This window comes from Acomys russatus, chromosome 15 (genome assembly GCF_903995435.1).
Source record: "Acomys russatus chromosome 15, mAcoRus1.1, whole genome shotgun sequence".
Lineage (NCBI taxonomy): Eukaryota > Metazoa > Chordata > Mammalia > Rodentia > Muridae > Acomys > Acomys russatus.
This window is the reverse complement of record NC_067151.1, coordinates 44,494,603-44,522,465: the sequence shown is the minus strand read 5'-3', so window position 1 is coordinate 44,522,465 and position 27,863 is coordinate 44,494,603. Positions and strand designations below refer to the sequence as shown.

At 42.7% G+C, this 27,863-nt stretch overlaps 1 protein-coding gene and 1 pseudogene across 1 annotated transcript in view; one reads left to right on the top strand and one right to left on the bottom strand.

The window, feature by feature from the left end:
• LOC127199590 (NEDD8-activating enzyme E1 catalytic subunit-like) overlaps nt 1-12,081 on the top strand; it is a 61,531-nt pseudogene extending 49,450 nt beyond the window's left edge.
• The window catches only part of Ppm1l (protein phosphatase, Mg2+/Mn2+ dependent 1L), a 241,413-nt gene that overhangs the window by 171,223 nt on the left and 42,327 nt on the right, over nt 1-27,863 (bottom strand). The window lies entirely within an intron of this gene.

Here is a 27,863-nt window from a genome sequence, read left to right as displayed (position 1 = left end):
AGTGTGGAGGTTTGGGAGACATTTGTGTGCCCTAATTACTTCACCCCAAGAAGCATAAAGCCAAGGATCAGGCAGTCTCTCTCTCTCTCTCTCTCTCTCTCTCTCTCTCTCTCTCTCTCTCTCTCTCCCTCCCTTCCTCCCTCCCTCAGCCATTTGTCAACTGCATGGGGTGTGCAGAGGTCTAACTGCCATCCCTTGGTCAGCAGTGTGACTTAACGCACACTTTTACACTTTCTATGATACCTTAAAAACATGGCTCCCTGGAGAGGAAGGCACAAGTTTTCCCCCAGTGCTTCAAGGCCTATCCTTGGGACACAGAAGCCAGTTGTACCGAGACAGAAGGACCACAAGCCAGAGGCTAGCTTGGGCTACACTTGAGATTTCCAGGCCAGCTTGAATGGCACAGGGAAATCCTGTTTGAAAACCAACCAACCAAATAAATAAGCCATACACAAATTTAAGCCCTTCTCCTGAAATACTTTCCCAGTGCTGATTTTGTTTATGTACAATCCCTAAAAAGAGAGAGAAGTGAAAGAAATGAACCCGGAGAAGCCTCTTTAAGCATTACACTTTTCTATTTCAAAACTGGCCAGTGAAAAAGTACTGGAAAGGACAGCAGAAAGAATTCTTCTGGAAGGCACTGTGCAAAGGCGGGACTGCATTTGCAGCTGAACAACTCCTCCCCCCTCCCCAACACGCTCAGCAGAAGTAGCCCATGGTCAAGAAGCAAAGCGGGCAGGAGCGGAGCTGACAAATGGGGAAGGAAGGCAGACAAGCAAAAGACCGTGGGGAAGGACACGGGCTCCTAGTGAGAAGGCGTGTCAGCAGGCTGGCTTCAGGACTGCACTTTGCCACACACAAACCCATGACTGTTCTCCGTGTCTTCTCTTTCTTCCCCACTACTTAGCTCTTCTCAGCTCTACTCACTATTACTGTCAGCTCTTGTGAGTTTGTTTTTTTTTTTTTTAAACCATGATGTATTTGCTCAATTATCTGTAGACCTACAGGCTCTTCATCAAATTAGCTGATCTCTATTTATAGCTAATAATTCTGTACAGGAGGATCTAATGGAAATTCCTAAGCGTGATAAAACTAAGCCAAATTACCCAATGCTGCTTCCCAGCCCGTGACTGCTGCCATTACTGAATACACTGTTTCCATGGATGTTATAAATATACATTCTTTTTAAATGATGCTTTTAAATTAAAAAAAAAAAAATCAGGCTGCATAGTATCCAGAGACAACTATTTCCATAGTTTCTTTCACATCCTATTCCAAGATCTTATTACAAAAAAGGAGAACTCGGAGTGGAAAATGACAGAACAAATCTAAATAGACTTTGAATAATGATTCCATCAAGAGAGAATTCATCTGTACCTAGTAAGTGCAATCACATAAAATGTGCTTATCTATTTTTAGCAATTACTATACAAAATTACCAAAGAAATTCATCCATAGCTAAAACTCAGTGTAATTTTTATTAAGTCATCTCCATAGTCATTAATTTCACATCTTATTCCATTTACTATACTCAATTTACCCATTGTTTTGATGACTTCTAAAGATGTGTGTGTGTGTGTGTGTGTGTGTGTGTGTTTTAAAGAAAGAGCACAAGAGAAAAATATTAAAACAAATAGCATCATTAAACCAGGATCAACGACCAAAACCATATTCTGAACTATGACCTAATGCCAGATTAAAACCCAATATGCAAATCACCATTCTTTAAACAATTACAGTGTAAACATCCAGCACCCATGCCCTGAAATGTCTGTTATAAGAGGCTTCTGGATTAACTCTTCTCAAAGATAAAACTTTACCTATGGCGGTGCCTGAAAACAGTCATGCCTGACAGTCATGCCCAAGTATGGATAGTCTGGTGAACCAAAAAAGGTAAACCAGCATCCTCTTGGAGGGGGTCTGGCAGGCGTCACAAACCCAGGCAGAGAGAAAGCAAGTGTGTGAAGGTGAGCAGATCATTCTAAGTGCTCTGTGAGTCAAAAAAAAAAAAAAAAAAAAAAAAAAAGCACATTCTTTCCTAAGAAAAGTTGCTGGTTTCCAGATGCAACCAGAATGAGAAGGGATAATAATCTCTATTCAAGCTACAGGAACTGCCTACGCCCTGACCTGTTTCTGGCAACGGGAAGTGGTGTTGAGTATTCACAATATCAGCAAAGCCAAAACCTTTGTGCATTTCTCTTCTGATGGTAAGATGGCTTTGAGAAACCACTGGCTTAAAAAAGTGTCAGTAGTCAAATATGCTCCTCCTCTTCCTCCTCCTCCTCCTCCTCGTCCTATTTCATTCACTTAACTAGCACTGCCAAACACACAAGAGAGTTACACATGAGATGGATGTGTGCGCTGCAGGAAAACATAATATTCTTCTCTAATGGCTTCCACTGTCAAGAAGGTGAAGGAAGTAACAGAGTTTGCCCTGTGAGGTGAGACACTGTGATAATGAGTAAACTCATCTGCCCAGTCCTGCCACATGGCAAGCAATGATACAAGGGGGCTGTCAACAGTGTACCCATTTTAAGTTAAAATAGAAGAAAACAGCATTTTATAAGTCATACTGATCTAATGTTGGCAATTTGATAAAGTTCAACCTAAGAGTTATATCAACCGTCATGATCAATTTATTAACACTATTAGTAGCGATATTATTGTATGCGGATTTATAAGCTTCAAATCATAGTTTTGGCTCCTAAATGCTTTGATTTCAACTAGAAAATGTGGACAAGTAAAAATTGCTTCATCGGAAGCACCTACCTATGTGTCTACCTATTGTGTATCTTCCTATAAAGTTGTGTTTCAGGGGCTAGAATGACACCATTGACTAAAGCACAAAGATCTGAGCTTGGATTCCCAGCACCCACACAAAAGCCTGGCACCACAGCACAGGTCTCTAAGCCTATCACTGACAAGCTAGGATGGAGACAGGCAGATCCCTGGAGCTCCCTGGCAAACCATTCTAGTCAAAGTAGTGAGTTCCAGATTCAGAGTGAGACCATGTCCCAAAATATGAAGTGGAGAGCAGCTGGGCAGCTAGAGAAGGTCACACACACACACACACACACACACACACACACACACACACACACACTTGTACATGCACACACAAAAGCATATACCACAAATAATAAGTAAAATTTTAAAGATGTGTTAGGAATAAGGAAAGCCAGCCTACATCAGGATACAAGAATGTCATAAAGAGATGAGCTGACCACAAGGTTTCTTGGTGGGTGAGCGTGTGTGCGCGCGCGCCTGTTTGCCATACAGTTAACAAGCTGAGCCTTTACCATATTTAAGATGTTGTTCTAGCTGTGGAACATAAAATGGAATTCCAAATAAAGGAAAGTTAAATTAAAATATGGATGTTTACACATTCCATGAGAAAACGTTTCAAAAATAAAAAGCTATACTTGAAATAAAATGAGTCTCAGAACAGGATGGAGAATATGAGATCATCCTTAAAGGCGCAGGAAACAAAAGCAAAAGTTGGCAATTGAGGTTACAGCAAACTAAAAAGACTCTACAGCATAAAATCAACACTGGAAAGGGGCAGAGACAATCCACAGAGTTAAAGAAAACAACTGCAGTATACAGATTCTTGCAGCTACCCCAAATATGCAAAAAAAAAGTCAAAATCTTAATAGCAAAAATTAAATATGCCAGTTAATAAATTGGCAAAATACCTTAGAAGACGTTTCTCAAAAGATGACATAGAAATACAAACAAGACTATGGAAAAATGTTCAGCTCCACTAATTATCAGCAAAATGCAAATCAAAACCACAAATATATGTGGCTAATATTCAAAAGGCTAAGATAAATGCTGGTACCTGGGCTTAGTGCACACACCTTAGTCCCACCACTGGGGAGGCAGAGGCAGACCAGCTGTGAGTGCAAGGTCAGCCTGGTCTACTTTGTGAGTTCCAGGTCAAGGAGAGATCCTGCCTCAAAAAACAAACCCAGGCTGGAGAGATGGCCCAGCAGCTAGCTGAGAAGCTGCTCTTCCAGAAGACTTGTATTCCGCTCCCAGCGTCCACATGATGGCTCACAACTGACTGTAACGGATGTACGCACGAGGCATACATGTGGTATACAGACATACAGGCAACCAAAACATCCACACATATTTTCAAAACAGCTATCAACGAACCAGAAAAGGATTGCTAGGTGGAGCTGACAAGGGTGAGAGTCATTAGAATGCATTATATACATGTATAAAATTGTCAAAGAGTACATTTAATAAAAAGGGGAACCGATGGCACCCAGTGTTGTTCTGTAACCCTGATGTGCACATATACAGAGAGAGAGAGAGAGAGAGAGAGAGAAATTTCCTGTCCTAACACACTAATGTTGATTTAAAAGTAATTTAAAAATAGCATCAGCTGTAAGATTCAGTACTTCTAAATATTCTCTTAATGTGAGGTTGGTGTATCAAATACCACAGACTAGAAATTAAGACTAGAAATGTATTTCTCATTGTCCTAGAAAGGAAAGACTAAGGATGGGTACCAGCATGGTCAGGTTCTGGTCCTTCCGTGCTGCAGACAACCAACCTCTCGCTGTACTGCACGGCAGAAGATGCTAACTTGCTCACTCAGCTCTCACCCTGCTCTTCTGCACAGCACCTTCACAACCTGATCACCTCCCATCTCCAAATACCAGCACTGGTGATTAAAGTACAATCCTTTATAATTTGCACGGCCACTTAAGAGCCTGAACTTCCACTTGGCACTAGCATCACAAAACAACCAATTTTGAGACTGCCCTCATTGCTCCAGCCACCTGTAATCAAAAATAACATTAAGAAAAAAACAAAGGAAGTAAACAGGTAGAAAACAACATTCACTGGTGTCTTGTGAATTACAACTCCCGTGAATTTCATCTTACCGATAGCTATTCTGGCAACCTTCCAGGAGTCCATTGCCTGCTCAAATTATGCATGCTAATTTATGCAAAGCAGGCTCTCTTTTTCCCTGGAGATAACAGAGATGGTTCCATCTTACTTTGTCTTCTAAGATTTGTTTTTTTTTTTTCCTTGTTCCTTTTCTATCTCATGTTTTCCTACAGCTTTCCATTTGTTTTCTTTAAATATTGTACTTTTAAAAAATCCTTCCTTTTTAATATTCTCCTTCAGCTTTTCTTAAGTTTGCATTAATTTTATGCACCCAGGACTTAGGACAGTGCCTTGAAAAATAAAAGATTCTCGATTGTTGTCTAATCACAACAAAGCCTTAGTGGTCAGCTCAGTTGTTTGGGTTCTATTTAAAGATGCAAGCTTTGAACAAACTATAGATATGGCACACCATTAAATACCAAATGCACAAATAAAACTTTGAAGATGCAGAAACATTCCTGTTATATAATTATATATATTTTTTACTTTAATTACATAAAATATCCCTAGAAGGTTTGCCTTTGAGGATCCTAACCAAGGCAGGTGTGCTGTGGAGAATACCAATAGCAAAGCGACAAGGATGAGGAAAAAAAAAAATCGGTTTATCCAAATGATGGCTCTCCTTAGTCTTTCTTCAGCATCAGAATGCTGTGGTCTCACATTTTTATGTGATGAACACACGTTTTAGAAGCTATAGAAATGGCTTAGCAGTTAAAACTAGTGCCTTCTCTTCCAAAGAACCCAGGTTTGATCCCCGACACACAGATAGCAGGTCACAAGCATCTGTAACTCCAGTTCCAGGGATCTGACGCCCTCTTCTGGTCTCTGAGAGCATAAGGCACGGACCTGGTGCACTGGCATACATGCAGGCAAAACATCCACACACATAAAACAAAACGAATACATCTTTTAAAAGGGATACATTTCTTCATGCAAGGAACACCTTATTTGATTACTTGCTTTTAGAAAGAGAATCCAAAAGGAATAGATTTCAAACAGTGACAATTGTGCTAGATGATTTATCTTTAATCATAATTAGTTTATAATTAATAAACAGTGCTATAGAAAGTAAAATAAAATACATAATAATAGAGTAGTTTTCTCTGTTGTTTGTTTGTGGGTTTGTTTTTCCTTATTTCCTTTGTTTGTTAGTTGAGACAGAGTGTCACAGATGCTTATCTCAGATTGGTGGTCCTCTGCCTCTGCCTCCTGAGTACAGGGACTGCAGGCGCAGGTAGGTCACCATGGCTGCCTCAAATTACTCTTTAAAAGGCCATAGAGCTATTGTACAACGCGGAGAAGACAGGCTTTGCAGGCAGACAGCATCAGGTCCGACCCTGACCATGTCTCTGACTCCTAAGACTCTGAGAAAAGATTAAATGAAACTATGTAGGTAACATAGTTAGTGCAGCATTCACTAATAAGTTATCAATAAAGACTGCACAGCTATTAACAAGAGGAACATTGAATACAATATTGAATATTAATTTAGTTTTGTCACCTCCCAAAAGTCTACTGGAATGCAATGAGATTCCAGATGGAGAAACCTACAAATACAAAGAAGTAAAGAAAAATCAGGGACAAAAATTTTTGGAAAGTGGAAAACAGATGGAAGAGTCATTGGTAGCCTGGCACAGGCAAGAAAGTGGAATCCTAGACAGGACTTGGAGCTATACTGTTGCAAACTAAAATTTCCCAGAGGGACCTACTTATTTTTTGCAGTTTTATTTCAAAGCATCTCCATCTTTAAAATGACACGGAGCAATTTTTAATTACATATACACTGCAGCTCATTGCTGCCAACAGTACAGCCATGATATGTGGACAGGGATTTCAGTGTGTCGGGTTTTCTCTTCTACATGTTTATTTTTATTCATTTATTTTTCAGCTATAGCAATAAATTTAAAAAATAATAATTCAGACTGGATAGAATAAGTAACAAAACAAATCAAAGGGAGGGACCAAAATGGTTTCAGGAATAGCAATGTGCCATTAAGCTAAGTAAGCACAGAGGTGTAGGTTCTCAAAGAACAAGCCAGGCTCACCAATTAAGACTTCCTAGAATTAAAAATCTCCAGTTCCCAGCACTACCTACACATATACACTATGGGATCAAAACTTAAAGAGGACCAGGACACTGGAAATGTCTATGCTTGGGTGTGGGGGACTGTCACCTCTTACACAATACCTTGGCCCAATGGAGAAATCCTAGCTGGAAAACTCTGGAACCTGTGGCACCCTGCAGTGGGATGATAATTTAATTCAATCAATTTAGAGAACAATTTAGTAATATCTAGTTAAGCTTAACAGTTTATATATTACTGCCTGGCACCTTCATTCATACAAATATATCCTTTAAAACTCTCTTAACATTCATACACAAGAAACCAATACAAGAAACACTTGTAACAGCATCAGATATAGCAACAAATGTAAAAAACAAAACCAAAACAAAACAAAAAACTGACACATCCATTATCAGAAAAACAGATAAATCCATCATTTTAAACCTAAAATAAAGACGTGATATATGAAATTCTCTAGCTATATGTCACTTGATGTTAAAAGCATGAAAGAAAACAAAGAGTTTGTAAACATGTCCTTTATCCAAATACATGTGAAGTGTTGGCTAATACCACTCTGCCACAATGATAATGCAGAACAGTAAAGCCACGCTCCTGTCTCAGTGACTACACCAGTATAATAGCGGACCTTATGTATACTGTGCATTGTCCTTAATACACAAAGGCATGACAATATGACACAATTATGACAACTAATTTATACTATTTCACTTTTCTTCACCCACCAGTCAGCTTCAGCACCAAGCTACCTAAACAAGAATCCAATTTTCACTTTTGACGAGGCTCTAAGTGCTAAGGTAAAACTTGTGGCAGCTCACTCAAAAGGGGGAGAGGCAGAGGTCAGAACTGGGCACAAGCAGAAGGAAGGCTTGCTTTGGTTTGTCCCAAAAATATACCAGAAGTTACCACAAAACAACAACGGAGGGAAAACAAAATGACGAGACCAATAGAAGCAGGACCAGGGAGAGCTAAAGCAACCCTGGAAATGGAATCAGATAATAACATTTAACTGTATTTTTCTGTACTATATACTGTTTGTTTTTAATTTTAAGAGCTATAAGTTGGTTATTTCAGCCAATATTTTTATTAAAAATTAAAATTGAGCAACGAGCTCAATGCCTTGCTGAACACCAGACGGAAGGCATTCCAGTTTACGAGGACTGCCCAATACCACACAAAGGCCTTCAAACAAATCCACTGCCCCATCTGACTGATGTGCTAACCTCACACAAAACATACCCGGGACTATTCTTTTCATAGGTCTGCATGGGTTTCATATTCAGTGCTACCTCTTCTTAAGAGTCAGTGTGTCTCTGCCCTAATCTATTACCCTAGCTTTGTGTCTGCAGCTCTTGAAATGCCCAGACTTCTTGCCAAATTCAGTGTCCTTACTCAACCTTGTTATCTTTCTAGCACCTGACTCTTATTAACTAACTCTTTCCTCTTTGAGCATCCCTGGCACCTACATTTCTGCTTTACCCAGACTGCGATTCCTTCTCTCTTTAAGTCCCTTTCTTTGATGCTTAAGAGATGGCTCATTCCTGAGTCTCCACTTCAGTCTCTGCTTCTACTGTCTACTCCAGATGTCAATCAAAAAGAGCTCTTATCTCCTCCGCCAACAAGTACCCACAAGTGAGTGCCCAGAAGCCCCCCTGCCATAATCACATCAAACTCTTTTTAGCTTCTGTCTCCTAACAATGATATCCCAGTTTTCTTAACATATTCAAATAATTATGAAATCAAGAGATTAAAAACTCAAAGTTCATATACATATACATATGTATATATGCATATGCATATGTATATATTGTTTTATTTCTTTCTCTTATAGTAAGCCTTTTTTTTAACCAGATGACGGTCTTCCTATGGTTTTCTCTATATCAATGTCACCAGTAACTCTAACGAATTTACTGATAAATATTCTAACCTAAAACTACCAACAAAAAACAAAAAGCAGAACAAACAAGCAAACAAAAAAACCCCTCAGACATTATAGAATGGTAAGTAAAAGGAAGGAAAACTTAGCTGTGAAATAACTGGGTAGCCAAGGTTCTCACTACAAGTCCAAAACAGGGTCACAAGAGAGGCCAAACCAGCTCTCAGAGATGATAAGGGGGGCTTGTGGGGGGACAAAGCTGCCTCACTGCCCACTGATGCTGGAATACAGAACCATGACGTCACCTGTGCCACCCCCATCCACCCCACCACTATCATCCCACGAGAAGCTAGATCAGACCTTGGATTTTCCTCCAGACAGAAAAGAACTCTGTTCCTGATATAAAACTGAAGAATTTAGGGACATTTTTAACACAAACCAAAAATACCTCATCATTACAGTGCCTGTATTTAGTCAGTCTAAAAAAAAAATTAGATTCTGTGACTTCCTTAAATCTCACATTTTAACTATATTTTCTTAGGCTATATTTATGTCTTCAAAAAAATGAATTTTCTTCCACATTTCATGACATGGTTCTGTTCCCCTCCCCCCCAAAGAAAAAAGGGGGTATAGAAAAAACTCTTACCATGGCCTCAGCTTAGCAACCGCTACCAAAATCACTGTAGTCACTGGTACACTCACACTTACACACAACACGTCTCCCATCCTCCAAGGAAGGAAAGACCCCACACAGAACTGGGGCAGCCAAGGTGGGAGAAGCTTAAGACACGGGCTGACCTAAACTGCCCAGCAAGAAAGCAGAGTCATTTTATAGAAATTTAGATGTTTTTGAATAAATCCATCTCTTCTTTCACTGAAGCAAAAGCCTGGGAGGTCTACGCAAAGTGGAGGGGCTATACATATCCTGACAGCGTGTTCCTGTGAGGACATGGAAAGCAAAGGGGGCATGGGGGAAAACTGACGCTGGCTTCCTGACTAGTACGTACTTCCATAAGATGCCTTGTCCTTTTGGTTTGGGGCATCTGACTGAAGCACATGGTCCCTGGTAGGGAAAAGCAACTCATAGCATCTGTTTTTCACTGCCCTGGTCTCTGCCACCAAAGTGACGAAGTGTCCTTATTCGGAACCCTGCCCTAGGCAGCATGTAAAAAGTTAGGTTTGTTTCAGCAAATAACAACTTTCTCTTTATTTCTTCTTCACAATTTTTTTCAGTGAATCTCTGCACAGACTTCTGGGAAGAATTTCTCCCTGTGGAATGTCAGATATTTTGAGCCAATAAGAACAGTTATGCCCTGTAAGAGTATTAACTGAGCAAAATTGTTTCAGCACTGGATGAAGCAGGTTTCCCTCAGCCTTTAACGTGCCAGTGAGGGCCCGGGGTTCTGATAGGCAGCTGCAATGTGCAGGCATCCCCCCACCCCCAAGACTTATTTGAGCAGCAGGAAATGTGGGCTCCACAAAAGAGAAAGTTACGCTTGGAGAACATTCTGCTGGGATGGAGGGAGGAGATGTGACCGCATGAATGAGCACTCGAGTCAGATCCTTGAGGCCAAGTAAAGCATGATTGTGAAGAAACAAGAAGGACACAGGCTGCGGCCTGGGTCTCTGTCACCCCCTCCTCCTGCTTCACGGAGGCTGGAGCTAGTCCACTGAGTCCGGTGCAGAATCTACCTTCAGACCCCAGCAGGACCCAGCTGCCCTGCTAGACTTGAAAACAAAGCCATGCAGAGGGGAGCCCAGGAGACAAGGTCTAGGGAAGAGGCAGCTCTTTGGAAGGAGAAAAATTACCTCCACTAGGTCTGCTTTGGGTGGCTGTTTTGTTTTGTGGGAGTTTTTTGTTTGTTTGTTTTGTTTTGTTCTGTTCTGTTGTTGTTGCTTTGTTTTGTCTGTTTGTTTGTTTTGGTGCTGGGGCTCCAACTCAGAGCTCCGTGCATGTTGGACAACCACTCCTCTACTACGGAGCCACAACCACAGGCCCGTGTCGTGTCCTCCTTTTAAATGGTTCCTTTATTTCACTTTCGTGATCTAAAGCAGGTTAAAACACGCTTCCAGTTGCTGTTTAGGAAAAACAACACTAGCGCCCTTGAAAATCAAAAACCTCCTCTTTCCCATGTGTCTGTGAGTTCCTCAAGCACACGACGCACACTGGCGCCCCAGCTCGCTTGTTTCGCGTTGTGCGGATGCGGATGCGAGTGGGCAGGTTGTCAAGAGGGCTGCTCCCCAGACAGAGCGGGCACGCAGGGTGCGCTGCCTGACTGCTCCTCTGACTCAAGGCTCACTCCCTCTGTTTCTCACGCTGAGGCGAAAGTTATTAGAACATGGAATTTGTGGCTCTGAAACTCAGATCTGTGGCTCAAATATCCACATCAAGCGAAATAAGAAGCTTACTTGTCCCAGGCTTAAGGGGATGCGCAATTGTAGGTCTATGTTTGTAGGACAATGCTAAAATTGTCCTTACGTAACTTTATAAACAGAATGGCTGCCAAGACCACTGCTGTTTAGTAATTTCTTTAAAGCTGCTCGTCTGTTGCTGTTCCATGACTGGAAGGGCTTTAAAAATAGGGTATTTGTGGGCCAGTGAGATGGCGCAGTGGGAAAAGGTGTCTGCTGCCAAAGCTGATGACCTGAGTTCAACCCCTAGGATCTACATGGTGGAAGGAGAGAACAGACTCAACTTCTGACCACACACTCCCACACACGTTCGCGCACCTGTGCATACACACAGACACACACACACACACACACACACACACACACACACCTTGGCACATGCACCTACCCACAGTGGCACACTTGCACACAATAAATGTAAAAAAATAGAATATTTTAATCGTGATGAAATATAATATAAAACCTTGCTACAGCAGCAGTTCTAAGTCTCAATGGCATCAACAGAAGGAAGAGATAGCTCATATGCAGAAAACTTCCGTTTATAAAAACAATTCAGAAAAAAAAAGCCATTTGCCCATAAACAAACAAACAAAAATGTTTATTAACAGTAGCTAAAAGGACCAAAAAAAAAAAAAAACCTTACAAAACATGTAAATAACATTCATAGACAGAAACTACCCTGCAAAAGAAAGTGTTCCAGAAATAAACATGAGCTGCATTCCCTCTTGACAGATCTCATACCCTCGAAAAACCTCATCTCCTAATGACGCTCTGAGGAAAGAACTGGACCAAACAGATGCTTGAGAAAGCAGGCAGAGCACAGCTACTCAGAGAAAGAGGACTCAGGACAACAGCACCCTTCTGATTAGCAAGTGGAAAGGCCTTTTGTGAAATCACATCCACAGCCTGAGCCTCCACAGAAAAGACCCAGATGTCCTCACCCCAAATGCCAGGCACACAATGAGACATCTAGGTACTTGAAGGTGACAGGGACAGCCTAGGAGAGGGGATGTGTAAGAAGCACAGAGAGTGCAGCCGACAACAGGGGCTCACAGGGATCCCAGCTCTCTGGGAGGCCAGGACAGTGAGAGCCCATCCCTAAATGAAGGACAGAATTATTTTTTAACCTAAGTAACTACACACTCTTAAAAAGGAAGGGGGCAAACTGGTGGCACTCAGAGGAAGGGTAAGCAGGCTACCAGGATGAGACCTGATAGGCTGTGATCATATGGTGGAGGAGGAGGTCCCCTTCTGTCACAGACCTAGGGGAGGGGAATAGGGTGAAAGAGGGAGGGAGGGGTAACAGGAAGATACAAGTGAGAGGATAACAAGTGAGATGTAATCTAAATAAATTACTTAAATAAATTTATTAAAAATGGACTGAGGAAGGCATGAAGAGATAATAGTTTTGGCTACAGGCCCAAATGCCTATAAACATCAGTGTAAGTGTCCAGTGTCAAAGTCTAAAGACATGAGCAAGTGCAGACAGCTGAGGGAAATGGAAGACTTCGGGACAGTGAGTAGAGAGGCAGGCCCCTGTCAAGGTCTGAGGCAGGCACCAGCTTTGGAGGAGAAGTTGCAACATTGTCTACTGAGACTTGTTTTGGGATTGAGACATTAGGGTGGTGGCCACTCAGTGTCATACCAAGCACCCAGCAAATCCCAGGACCCATTCACAAACAAATCAGCTGCAATCTCTTTACAGCTTTCCAGGAAGTGTGGATTTTACAGGTGGCTTACTTCTTTTTAAATACGCACGCCTTTAATCCCAGCACTCGGGAGGCAGAGGCAGGGGGATCGATGTGAGTTGGAGGCCAGCCTGGTCTACAAAGCGAGTCCAGGACAGCCAAGGATACACAGAGAAACCCTGTCTCAAAAAAAAAAAAACAAAAAAAAAAAAACATACAGAGAGAGAGAGAGAAAAACAGTTGAGGATGACCTTGAACTTCTGATCCTCCTGTCTTTCCTCCTAAATTCGGGGGCTGATTTTTATGTGGCTTTATGTGGTTCTGGGAACAAAATCTAGGGCTTTTTGTGTAGGCTAGGCAGGCACGCCGCTGATTGAACACACACAACCCCAGCCCTGGCTTACTAATATTTAACTGAAAAACTATTATTTGCTCATACTAAGCAGGAGTAACTGGGTCACAACAACCCCGAAAGAAGGTGGCATTTAGAAGATGTAAATTAATCCCCTGCCCTGTGCTCCGCAGAGGGAAGTCAGGGAGGCAGGGTGAGGACTGGTCTGTCCAGCTCTGAACCCACAGCTGTTCTGCTCTTCCACTGTGCTGACCTTCGTGGGCATAATTTAAAATGGTCAAATTAAGCTCACAGAGGGAAATATCTCATGCACAATAGACTAATACTAATACACCTTTTTTTTTCTATAAAAGACCAAATAGTAAATATTTGGGGTTTCTTTAAATAACACAGGCTAATTTTGATGGATTTCCAGTATTTTTCCTTTAAAAACATAAAAACCACTCTTGGCTTCCAAGGCTGCACAAAAGCTGGCTTCAGGCCATGGCTCCCTGACCTCTGTGTTGGGAACATGGTCCAAGCAAGGCTAGATGGTTGCGATCTGATGAGAACTGTAACGCTGGTTCCATCTGCAATCTATTAGAGTGCTTTACATTTAGAGATGGAGGACAAGGGCTCAGCATCTCAGTAGGATGGAGTGGGGACAGGGGCTCAGTATCTCAGCAGGATGGAGTGGGGAACAGGGGCTCAGCACCTCAGCAGGATGGAGTGGGGACAGGGGCTCAGCATCTCAGTAGGATGGAGTGGGGACAGGGGCTGAGCATCTCAGTAGGATGGAGTGGGACAGGGGCTCAGTATCTCAGCAGGATGGAGTGGGGACAGGGGCTCAGCATCTCAGCAGGATGGAGTGGGGACAGGGGCTCAGCATCTCAGCAGGATGGAGTGGGGACAGGGGCTCAGTATCTCAGCAGGATGGGGTGGGGACAGGGGCTCAGTATCTCAGCAGGATGGGGTGGGGACAGGGGCTCAGCATTTCAGCAGGATGGAGTGGGGACAGGGGCTCAGTATCTCAGCAGGATGGAGTGGGGACAGGGGCTCAGCATCTCAGCAGGATGGAGTGGGGACAGGGGCTCAGCACCTCAGCAGGATGGAGTGGGGACAGGGGCTTAGCATCTCAGTAGGATGGAGTGGGGACAGGGGCTCAGCATCTCAGCAGGATGGAGTGGGGACAGGGGCTTAGCATCTCAGTAGGATGGAGTGGGGACAGGGGCTCAGCATCTCAGCAGGATGGAGTGGGGACAGGGGCTCAGTATCTCAGAAGGATGGAGTGGGGACAGGGGCTCAGCATCTCAGCAGGATGGAGTGGGGACAGGGGCTCAGTATCTCTGCAGGATGGGGGGTGGGGAGATAACTTTCCACTTAAGACAGTCAGTGTGCTCCATTACTAAGTATGCACAAGGAACAGAGACCGCCTCACTCGGATCCCTTCATTAGAATAGTTCTAGAAACTATTGGGCACTTCTCTCCTTTATGTCCAGCCTTTGCATATTCCAACTTGGATAGTAATATTCACGTGTCATGGTAAATCAATGCTTCCCTCAGTCTAATTACGACTGACTATTTCAGAGGGCCATAACTTCCGGAGCAGAAACCTGGAGCGATTTAAGCTGACCAGAGGTTCTTTCAATATGAGCAAAAGCCTCTAGGGAGCTATTATTTGAAACTATGGAAATATTTTCCATTCACTTTATGACATTAGTGAAACTGTCTTTGAACACTCCCTGAGATGTGTAAGAACCATCATATCCGGCAGATGTGGCAAACTGGACCCAGTTCATCAATACCAAAGTGCATATGAGATACATTTTCAGTGGCATTCAAATAGTGCTCTGCAGGGCGAAATCAGCCGCAATTTATTATCTCTTTGATCTTCTATTTGCATACTGGACTTGTGCCCATGATTTGCAAGTGGCCCATTCATAAGCAAGTATTTGTCATGTGACCTATCAGTTGCCTTGGTCTGGGCTAACTAACTTTGGTGCCAGGTCAAAGAGTCTCAGGTTAAAATATGTTTGGTTCTGCTGATTTCTGCCTAGCTGCTCCATAGCTACATAGCGGAAAAAGAAGACAGCCCCCGGGGACCAATTTAATAGCAACGAGTGTTATTTTCATTGCTGAGCTAAACAAATTGGAAACAGAAGACCAGATTCCAAAGTCCACTAACTTATTTCACAAGGCTACACATGAAACCATATGGCCCAAAGGTCAATAAATCCAGGCTGATTTTATTCACAAAAACAACTAGAAAACTGAGACAGAGGAACAACAGCAGCTATTATTGGATTTTGACCCTCTTGTCCAGTGTTTTAGCTCTCTCTTGAAGAAACCTTGGGCAGTTAAGTCCTGGCTAAGACCCACTAGCACACATTAAAGAGGAACCATAGAAAGTGACCAAAGGCAAAGGCCAATTAAAAATGTATGGCTCAGCAAGGCAAGCTTTTTTCCCTGTGTACAAAGGACATGGTGTCCTCGGTCACAATGTAAGAGACCACGGGGGGGGGGGGGGGGGGGGGAGCAAAGAATGTGACATGGATGGGAAATATACTAGAGATGATGTATCGAGTGGATCAGATAATCATTACCAGCTTATGAAACAGGAAATAGCGCCCCCTATCTCACAGATGAAGAACTAGGGCCCAGGATAAAACAACTTCCAAAATCACCAGGAAGAAGCACCAAATCTAGCAGTGCATCATGGGCGGTTTTGGATCAAGCTTGCCCTATTCACTCCATCAGGTGCATCCTTCAAAGATAAACGCAGCACAGAGCAGTCAGCAGCATTCAGGAGTCAGATAGGCAGGTGGTGTCGGTAAGGAAAAAGGACTCTAGGCTCAAGCCAGATCTCCGCTGCCTCGTGGAGGAGTGACCAGACACAAGTGGCACAGTTGCTAACAATGTCATACTTGTCAGCAACAGTCTTCACAAAGTCAGCCCTCAAAGTCAGCCCACTATGATGCTAGACACCTGAACACATAGTAGGGCCTGGGAGAACTGAGACACAGTTTGCAAGGCAGGAATGTAGGAGGTCAGCTGTCTGGAAATGAAGCCTGGATACCACTGGTTTAAAAAAAAAAAAAAAAAAAAGGACAAAGTTGTTCAAATACTATTTGTGAGGGCTCCAGATGGGCCTCCAAGTGCACACTGGCCCAGCCTTCAGGTGAGATACTGGGTTTGGGGAAGAGGACATTAGTGGCGAGGGCTATGAGATACAAGCTGGAGTTCTTTTTTTTTTTTTTTTTTACTATGGAGATATGACAACCACAATCAACTTTCATTTCCAAGTCTTCATCTACCAACTGCAGTCATAGCATTGGTAATGACCTTCGTAGAAGGTCAAATCTCTTCAACAGAAGAACAGATGGAATCAGAGAAACAATCCAAATAATTCAAGAAAAGGAGGAAAAAAAAAAAGAAGAAGAAAGAAAAAAAAGGAGGGGGGAGCTTGCCACAAATAGATCAGAATTTCCCGTTTCCAAACAGCGGTCTCAAGCTAGCCGAGATGAGAGCAACAAGAGCAGATTGAGGGAAGAGGACCAGTGCCAGGCACACTGACACTGGCAGCTGGCATCCCCCTCCCTTCCTGCCAGCACTCTCCCCCTTCTGTAGGCGACTGCCACTTCTCTACCTAGGTCACCTGATCAGATGCACGAAGCCAGCTTCCTGATCATTTTAGGGTGAAGAGAAGGAAGCTGGCAGCCGAAAGCAGGGAGCAAGAAAACAGGTGTCCAGAAGGGGGAGCGCGGCCCGCTGGCGACCGTCCTATCCAATCCAGAAAGGGGCATCTGTACAGCTATGGAAGAGAGGGACAGACACTCAAAACCAAGCCCTAATTCAGTAGACTGTGAAGGGACATCCAGCTGAGTACCCCAGGCTGCCTGGTGGGTCAAGTCCCTTCTCCACTCTGTGATGGAAGCCACCATCTCAAACACCATGTGATTGCATCCTGGGTGTCCCTGGTGACTGAAGGTGACGGCCAGGCCTGGCAGATTCAAATCTGGCTCTTCTGGGCTGATTGATTCTCCTTCCTGGTCAAGTGACGTTATTGGGTCCAGCCTGAGAAAGCCAGACGGGGTGAGAGGCCACAAAGAGGACTATGCCATAAAGGCTGCACTCTGAACTCCCTTCTTCCTGCACAAACCCCACCAAGAGGGCATAGAGTTAGTAGCTGGCCCCCACTGAGCCGAGAGAGCAGACAAGGCTTAGAAAATATAACTTTCAGGAGGCCACAGCTGCTGGACTTGATGTAGATAATGCAGTTTTACTGGCGAGACAAACAGACATTGTGGAACAGATCGTTTGCTTCAGGAACAAAGATTAATTGGATGAGGTTTTCCAATTGCAGAGATAAAGAAACCTCAGTGGATTTTCCCATCACCCCCTCTTCAGTGCTCTTCATAAAGCCCTCAGGGAGAAACCACAGTTGGTACCACTACCCAACAGTCTTTATGAATAGAAACGACCCTTTGTGCTTGTGAGTCTCTGAAACTCTTCATTGTGAACCAAATGCTTACTACTGCATTCTCAATGGAAACAACATTAAGTTACCACCCACAAAGGAGAGTGGGAAAAGGGCTAGCGACCTGACTCAGCTGGTAGAGTGCTTGCCTAATAGTGCAGAAGCCAGCTTGATGGCCAGCACTGCAGAAACTGGGCATGGATGTTCAAGGTCATCCTAGGCTACATTAACAAAATGAAAGGTAGCCTGGGCAACAGAGATGCTGCCTCAAAGATAGATAGATAGATAGATAGATAGATAGATAGATAGATAGATAATGATAGATACATACATATATACAAAGATAGATGATACATACATACACATACAAAGATAGATAGATAGATAGATAGATAGATAGATAGATAGATAGATATTAAAAAGGCCAGACGAGCTGGCTCAGAAGGTGAAGGTGTTTGCCATGCAAGTCTGAATATGACCCTCAGAACCCATATAAAGGTACAAAGTAAGAACAGACTCCACAAAGTTGTCCTCTGACCTCTCACCCCCACACACCATAGGTCCTGCACCCACCCTATGAAGCTGGGGAGCACACGGAACTTTTTTCACCTCAGCCCACTACAAAAGAAAGGCAACCCAGTTCATAAAAGCATTTTTAACTCTTTCGCTGTCTTTCTCCCCCTCCCGAACCTTCTCCAGTCAAAACTGTGAGCTTAGGACTGATCACTTAATTTTTAGACAATGCAGCTGGCAATGGCTTTCACCAAGTTAAAACGACTTTATCCCTCAGTGTGCTCCACACCAGAAGCCAGTTAATGTTTATCTTTATTCATCTTTATGCTAACAACAGCCCCAATGTAAAACAAAGAAGGATACGCACATACAAAAAAAAGTAATTAGTGCTGGAAAGTCAATAAATGCCTTCACTGATTTGTAGAGTGCCTGGAAAATAATCCACTTGGAATTTAAATCAAAAGGCAGAAGAGCAGAAAACAGGCCACGGTTACACATCATAAACTACGAACCTTATAAGGAGCTGCGGATGTGCAGCTCTAGTGAGTTCCCTGTGGCCAACAGCGCGTGCGGAATCACTGGGCTACCGTGAAAGAAGCTGGTCTCTTTAAGATAAGTGTCTACTTGTGCCCATGTGCTGCCAGGGGTAATGTGCATCCGGGGTAGGTTTCTCCTAAAATAGTAACCAAATGTTTTAATCTTTTTCTTATTTGCTTCTCCGTTATTGTGATAAAACTAGCCAAAAGCAACTTGGGAGCAAAGTGTTTGCTTGGCTTACAGCTAAGTGCATCAAGGGAAACTGATGCACTAACTCAAGTCAGGAATCTGGAGGCAGAAACTAAAACAGTATAAAAAGTGAAGGAACCAGCCCCCTTAAGGACCCCCATTAAAGCCAAAGTCTGGGAAAATGTAAAAGTCAGCCTACTTACTCCTCTCTTAAAGACCTCCATTAAGGCTAAAGCATGTACATTTTTAGGGGGTCCAGCTTGAACCAAGGACAGACAGATATCAGATCACTGTGTGTGTGTGGCAGGGACAGGAAAAACCTTGAAGAGTCCAACTTGACTCAAGGTCTCAGTCTGTGTTTAGAGTCTAGTTGGACTTAAGGACAACTAGCTGTGTTTAAAATTTTTACTACCCCTTCCCAACTAAAAAAGTTTTTAAACGCCCCCTGTGACTGCTTTAACCAATCTTTTTTATAGGTCACCTTGCCCCTCTACCTATTATTTAAGGACCAAACGCCAAGACTGGTAACTCTCTGCTTGCAGCTTTTCTGCCCAAATGCCAACCAATCACATACTGTAAAACTCATTTTTTTGTCTAAAACCTATAAAAGGCCTGTGCCTCTGTTTCTCGGGGCCTGCAGCTTGAAAGATCTGGACAGACCCCATCACGATGACTCAATAAAATCCTATTCCTATGCATTTGCATCGACAATGGACTCCGTCTCTTAGTGAGGACTCCAGGGATAGACTAGAGATCTCTCTAGAGGTCTCAGTCTTACATTGGAGGTTCCACCGAGATCACCAAGTCCCCTCCAAGACCAGGACTCTAGTCGAGAAATTAGGTAAGGCGGCCGCCACTCTTCTTTGTCTGCCTTCTTTATCTGTCTTTCTGTCCCTCTTAGTTTCACCTTGGAGCTCGAGCATTTGGGTTAGTCACAGTGTCAAGGTGGCTCCTTGCCTGTGCCAGGAGATGATGTACCTCCTGACGGGGAGGCTGAAAGACGTTCCTGACCTCCAGGAAGGGAGTCTATCTCCCTCCACTTGGGGAGCACCCTCGGCCCGCCTGATCACCGGGTCGACCGCTCATTTGGTTCTGGTTTTGGTATAGTCCAGACTACTCTGACTTTTGGCGTCGTTTTCTGTCTTTATTTGTATCTATTTGTGTAGGAGATAAGTGGCCTCCATCCACTGGTCTAGTTTTCTTCCCCCCTGCCAGTGACAAAGGCGTTTCTGTGTCTGTCTATTTGTTTATCTGTTTGCTTGTGGACTGAGACTGACGATATTTTTGGACATGGGACAAGACGGGTTGCTCCCGCAGCCAGCATGAGGTCGATGTTATTTTATATTTTATATTCTGGTGTAAAAAAGGGCGAAATTTCATCTGTTGGCCATTAGTTCTAACTCATTTAAAAGATTTCTCAAAAAAGGCAGTAAAAAAAAAAAAACTGATCAACTAGCTTTGTCCTTGGAGCCGGATTGGGAGTCTCCTGCTTAGATCAAACTGACAACAAGCCCAGAGCTGCCTGAACTTCTGATGATGTGCTCCGAACTCCAACAAGCCTAGAAGCCTCAACATGGTGAGAGCAGGGTCACTACACCCAACAAGAAAAATAAAAGACTGAACCATGAGAGCTAATGTGATGGGTCTTTCCGAAAACTGGGTGATAAACAGTGACCAGATAAAGCCACTGGTAAGGTCTTTTTCAGTCCTAGTCACTCCTTGAACTCCTTGGTGATGGGCTCTGAACAACTTTCACTATAAAGGCTGTACATTTTCAAAAAAAAAAAAGTTTCACACCCCAAAAACATTCTGGGCAAGATGCCAAACTCAGATACTCCTAGTTTCTCTATTATCTTTCACAGGTTCTGCCTTTAACATTTAACATTTAGGTCTAAGATTGACTTCTGAGACCATGAGTTACTTTCACTTTGTCTTTTTTCCGTATTCCGCGAGCTCCCGCGAGCTCTCCTTTCTGTTCTCCGCGAGCTCTTGCGAGCTCCTTTTTGTTGTTCCCTTTTCCGATTGGCGAATCACTTTCGGTTCGCCTCTGTAACGCACAAATCTGTATTAAGAAGAGAAAGGGGTCAGACGTGTCCAGACCTTTCTCCCCTTCGCCCTAAAAGACACTCCAGTGGTTGTCTAGAAAAAGACCGATGATACTGTCGTCGGTCTCCTCAATCCGAACGGCAAAAAGACTCTGCCATCCGATCTGATTTCTGTTTTGACATTGGACATACAGTTTAGGCCAACCGGGTAAATAAAAAGATTTATAACCGGAGATGGTGTCATTGGCCTAAACTATGATGTAATCCCAGGAAAAGGTGGATTTTAAATTATGCTATAAAATTAAAAAACATTTTGTCTCTTTTACTACATGTTTGTTTCTTATTAACTTTAAAGGTATTAAAACTACATCTCCAACATATATCTATGAACTTTTATCTAAAAATTAATAATTTGCTTATTGACTATAATGTTTAAAATTTAAGTTCAAACTCTTGTTTAAAATATATGAGTGCATGTACATTTATAATACAGATATTATATAATTCAATCCTAGTTCAAAACACTGTAAAAAGTCTGGTTTTAAGTTCTAAAAATTATGGTTATACTCTATGACTTCATTCTTATACAAATGTAACAAGACTCATTTATATTAATTATGTTACAGTCAATATAAAGTAATAATAACAGGTGTCTATGTCTTGATTGGTTGCTAGTGGGTTAAAAAATATACAACAGTAACAATAATTGTAGACATAATAATAAACACTCTTAAGCCATACCGGTACTCTAACTACAACTGGTGTGTAAAGTTAAGAGCTACTATCACAATAAAACTCATGGTTTTGTTAGGTCCTAGCTCAGTTAATCACAGGTGTTTTCTAAAATAATCAGCCAGTGTATAGCTAAAAACAAGCAATTCAGATACACTAAAATTAAACAGATATAGTCCTCTAACACTTATCTGCAGACTATAGATTATAACGTTGTTTTATGTTTATAAGTTAAAACAGACAAAGGCAAACAAAGATTAAACACAGATATGCTGGTCCTCGAGCTTATCAGAGATCTGCTAAACATGACGTTAATTATATTTAAAGTAATTAAGACAGAGATTCCCACATCCTAACAGTGACTTCCTAAGGTCTCCAGAAAAAGTTTTGACATGACAGATGACTACCACTGGGCAAAACTGCCCCAATGCTTCACCTGGTACTAGGCCCAACATGACCTGTAGACAACAAGCTGGACATCTGGAGAGTTATTGTCTCACGTTGCTGAAAACGAGGTGAGGCCGGTCTCTCATGTTCTTCTTCCACAAAAACAGCCTCGCGTCTTCTGTGCCTGATGGCCAGACTGCTTTTGCCCATGATACCAGAAAACCACAAAAGCCTGGGTGAGACAACTGTCTAGGAGGTAGACTTGCTAGTCATCTCTGTCATTTTAATTAATATATAGATCCATCTAGGTTACATTTTTTCCTTCTCAGATCTCTGATTATATTATATTATATTATATTATATATTTATTTATTTATTATATATTAATAATATATTTATATATATTATATAAATTTAAGGGTGATTCTCATCATGCTAAAAATGAGTCTGTACAATCTGTATATCAAGTCTTCTAGACTACAAAAATTGTTCATGCTTGTACTGGGTCTCAAAGATATAAGTCTGCTGCTACTGTCATTTACAATTATAAAATTAATATACTTTTTATAAGCTTCAAAAATATCAAAAGGTCATAAAAACTGGATCCACCTGCCACAGATCAAATAAACTCCAGGTAAGTAAAATAAAAACTTTCCCTGGTCTTAAAATTCTTCTGCTTCCCCACTTACTAAAAAATTTTAATCCTGTTCCAAGTTCATGTTTGTCTCAACAGATTTTTACCTGACTAACAGACTCCATCCAGAGATCACCTGTAAATTACAACCTGCTAAGATCTAGACCTACAAAAAGCTCATATGAAACAGTCCCACAAAGATGACTGCTCCTTGTCTCTTAAACTAGATCAGCTAAACAGATACTCTTGATAAGTGCTCCAGTGGCCCTTAAATAGCTTTTCAGCCTTTCTAGGTCCTAATAACAGCGCCCCTAATGTCAACAACAACAAAAAAAAGCTACAAAAAAAAAAAAAAAAAAAAAACCTCCGCCCAGTTTCCCACTTTATAGCTAAAATGCTAAGTCAAGGACAACTCTCTGACATAAGAGACAAACTTGAGCCTTTAGTTCTGTTTCTCTAAGTCATGCTTGTACCCCTTATATGATAGACTTTATGTTATGTTTGTTCAATTGTTCTCCTTGACTGACTACACTAATGTCTACTGACTTTTGGTCCCTACCTTCTATGGTACAAAATATAAAAGACTCTCAGATCATATAAAAAATCTCTAGACCTGCTTCAAGATTAAAACAGTTACAAGAAGAAGGGGAAAATGAAGAAACCAGGCCCTTAAGGACCCCCATTAAAGCCAAAGTCTGGGAAAATGTAAAAGTCAGCCTACTCAGTCCTCCCTTAAAGACCCCCATTAAGGTCAAAGCATGTACATTTCTAGGGGGTCCAGCTTGAACCAAGGACAGACAGATATCAGATCACTGTGTGTGTGTGGCAGGGACAGGAAAAACCTTGAAGAGTCCAACTTGACTCAAGGTCTCAGTCTGTGCTCAGAGTCCAGCTGGACTCAAGGACAACCAGCTGTGTTTAAAATTTCCACTACCCCTCCCCAACTAAAAAAGTTCCTAAATGCCCCCTGTGACTGCTTCAACCAATCTTTCCCATAGGTCAGCTTGCTCCTCCACCCATTATCCAACCACCAAACACCAAGACTTGTAACTCCCTGCTTGCAGCTTTTCTGCCCAAATGCCAACCAATCACATACTGTAAAACTCATTTTTTTTTTTTTTTTTTTTTTGTCTAAAACCTATAAAAGGCCTGTGCCTCTGTGTCTCGGGGTCTGCAGCTTGAAAGATCTGGACAGACCCCATCGCGATGACTCAATTAATTCCTATTCCTATGCATTTGCATCGACAATGGACTCCGTCTCTTAGTGGGGACTCCGGGAATAGACTAGAGATCTCTCTAGAGGTCTCAGTCTTACAAAAGCACTGCTTGCTTAGTGTCCTTCTACAGCCGTCCTTCTACAAGCTGCCGCCCTCCCACCACCCCGCCCCCACAAACACACACCCAGGAATAACACTGCCTGTAGGGCCTGGACCATCCCATACCAATTAGCAATCAAGAAAAAAAAAAACCCCGCAGGCCAATCTGATGGCAGCAAGACTTCACTGAGGTTCTCTCTTCCCAGGTGTGTCAAGTTGACAACTGAAGCCAACCAGGACAAACCCGAAATAAAAATCAAGGTCCTGTAGCCAGGTGTGGTAGGTAGCAAATCAATGAGATTCTAGCACTTGGGAGGTGCCTGCAGGAGGATCAAGAGTTCAAAGCTACTCCGGATCTATTTCATAGTTTGAAGCTAGCCTGGGCTACATAACATCCTGTCTCACAAAACGGAGCAAACGGAATCAATCACGGGCAACTGCCTTTCTCTGGATTACTTAAATACTATGGATCAATGACTCACACGATACAACTGGCCCTCGTAGGTACCCAGTGGATTCTCACATGCAGCTAAAGCAGATTACTGCCTTCAGCAACATTAAAATATGTCCATCAAAATAAAAATATATTGCTCTATTGTGGCACGAGGTGTGAGAATTTGCGTAAATCAAAGTGTAGGAAGGCAGGCCTTGTCTTCAAAGGTCCCCAATCTAAAGGGGGGAAAGGACATTAACTCAGCATGCGTAGGCAGCGCGGTCAGAGCTAGCTACACTTGAGGAGCCAAAGCAGTGAAGCACACTTGGCAGAGGGACACCTAACAGGACAGAGAAGAGTAGGAGATGTGCCTGAAAAGGCACCCCAAAACCAGTGATCAAATGGGTCTCACAGCCCACATGAGAGGCAGCCAGGAGGAACACAGAGGGAAAGGAACTTCAAAAGGAACAGAATGGGTAAAGGTTCGGAGCTCAGCAAGTAGTTCTTGACAGGTGAGGTGAGAGTGAGCTTGGGTACAGAGCAGGAAAGGGCTTGGGGAGTGTCCAGGCGGAGACTGGTAATGCGAATGGGCCGAGCATGCCGAGCAGAAGGCATCAGTTGGTATGGCGGGCTGCCCAAACTAAGAGGGGCGAGGGGGGAGGGGCGGCAGAACTGTTGCTTTCTTAGATCTCTCCAACAAAAGGCTCAATATTGACACAATCTCCAGATTTCCAAAGGATAATCGCACTCTAGTCCTTGGCGTGAAATTGCAGGGTTTTTTTTTTTTTTTTAATGTGGCCAGGGTTAGTAAATGGGCCTGCAGGCCAGACTCTGCCCGTAAGCTGCAGGGATAGGCTACAGCTTTCCTAGAAAATTGCTGAAGGACTTTAAAGGCAAGGGAGGTGATGTCCAATTTCGATATTAATACATTTTAAAGTGCATTACACTGCAGTGCTGCAGACAGCAATCGGGCAAGCCCAATAGTGCAGAGCTTTCCTACCTAGCTAACGTTACTTACTGAGGGAAACCACCGTCCTGAATTTAACTCCCTAATCTTTCATTTGCCAAACTTAATACAAGACCTTCTTATTTATAACTGTGGGGAAATAAGCATTTTTAAAATTGTAAATATTCAGACTTCAGGTAATGATCACACTTATTAGACTCCAAGGAGATGTAAACTAGAGTGGGTTCTGAATTGTACAAGCTGGCGGAGAACAGGGGTGGGAATCAAAGTCTCTGATGAGCTGCCTAGCAGGGCAAGAGCAATCCTCTCTGCTGGGAACACGGCCAACAGCCCCACAGGGCAAACAAGGAGGGAAGAGAAGCCAGGTGCTACAAAAAGTCATCCTGTGCCCAAAGAGGACGTTGCTTCCTGAGCTGGAAGCTAACTCCGTCTCCTTCCCACAGTCACTTTGCCAGGTCCCTTTCACAGAAGACCTACTGCCAAACACTGCTGGGGCCAACTGCAAATGTGAATTCCTTCGCACTGGAAGCGAGTGTGTTAAAGCCACAAGGGAAATAAATCTGAAGAGGTAGCAGAGAACTTCCAGAATACACTCCAAATATCCCCTCCCAACACCAACAACAACAACAAATCTCTAAAAAGACACTGTCTTAGACTTTTCAAAGGTCTATTTTACAAACACAGCTATCTACATACAAAGTTGGAGGTTGAGATTATTTACACAACTTCATAGATAGATTAGGGAAAAGTGAAATCCACGGTAGAGGAAAATAGAGCCGTCTATTTATTAAAAGCATCAATCTTTGCAGCTGTAGAAGATCCATCATAGAAAACTGGCTACAACTGATTCTCAAGTCCCATCAGCAGACAGAAGAAAGACTGTCCAAAAAATGAGACATACAGGTTATTTAACAAAGAGCTAACTGCTTGATTTTTTTTTTCCTTCTTCAAGTTTTCTCAAAAAGAGAAAGCATGTAATTACCATGTCTGGTAAAATTGCCTACAGTCTCTGCATGTCATACCTAATTTTAGGCGTGGAAGAGGGATTTTCTCAGGCACTCTTATTTTCAGAGCTGGACTGCTGAAATTTGGGGTATCGGAAGCTCTGGAAGCTTAAATACAGTAACACTCATAATCCAACAAATACAATGGCTCTTTAAAAAGAAATAGGCTTTTTAAAAAAACAGCCTTGTAATAATTTCTAAAGATTAAAAATTACCTTGGAAACATTTAAGACCTCCGAAGACAGAGAAGGGAAAGTATACTTGAATATGAAAACTCAAAGCCTAACATGGAAAATTATTCTCCATCTATTGGTTGCTGTGCATAATTACATAGCTAAGTTAAAAGTAGCGGTGGTTAAGGTCACTCAGAAAGAGGGTTCTCCAGCCAAAACAGAGTGGCCGTACGAGGCCGTCTAAGTGCTAACATTTCACATTTCATTAGATCTTATCCAAACTTGCGTGATAGATAAAAGGCGATTTTGTTGGGATTTAGGGTTGACAAGGTCTCACTCTATGACCCAGGTTTTCCTCAACCTCTTGTTCCTCCTGTCTCAGCTTTAGGATTATGTGATCACAGACCTGTGCCATTCTAGCTTAGACAGACAGACAGACAGACAGACAGACAGACAGACAATAACATTTTTGAAAAAAATTATTAGTAGTTTCTTCAAAACATGAAACAAGGTCTGAGTCTGGGCTTCTTACTCAGGAGGGGCATAATTTTGGTTAAACAAATGGTCAGATGTTAGACTGAGAGGGAAAGAGGACGCCTTCCCCCAGTGGAGCCACACCGCAATCCTCCCCACACGGTCCAGGCTCAACTGTTAGGGTGTCCTCAGGGTCCGCTTACATGCAGCCGGACCAGCTGACCAGCACCATTGCCTCACCTCTCTCCCCTTCCCAGGGAACTCAAGAGTCTCACAGAAAAGCCATGAAGCATGTAATGTGTGTGTGTATTTGGGCCCATATGTGTGTTTCTCTAAACAAACCACGAACTTGTTCTACCGCAGTAATGCTCTAGAACTTACTAAGGACATGAGACTAGCTGGACATGGTAGTACATGCCTTTAATCCCAGCATGCAGTTGGCGGAGACGGGTGGATCTCTGTTGAGTTCACAGCCAGCATGGTCTACAAAGCATGTCTGAGACCAGTCAGTGCTACACAATGAGTCTGTGCGTGGGGAGGAGAGAGAGCATGAAAGAATGAATAAATATAAAGTAAGTGCCTAACACAGGGCTCTACTGGCAAATACTAGAGCTCTTTCTAATGACCTTATGAGAACCTCTTCCCCGTTCAAAAAATTAAATAAATCCTAATGCCAGGGCAAGGTC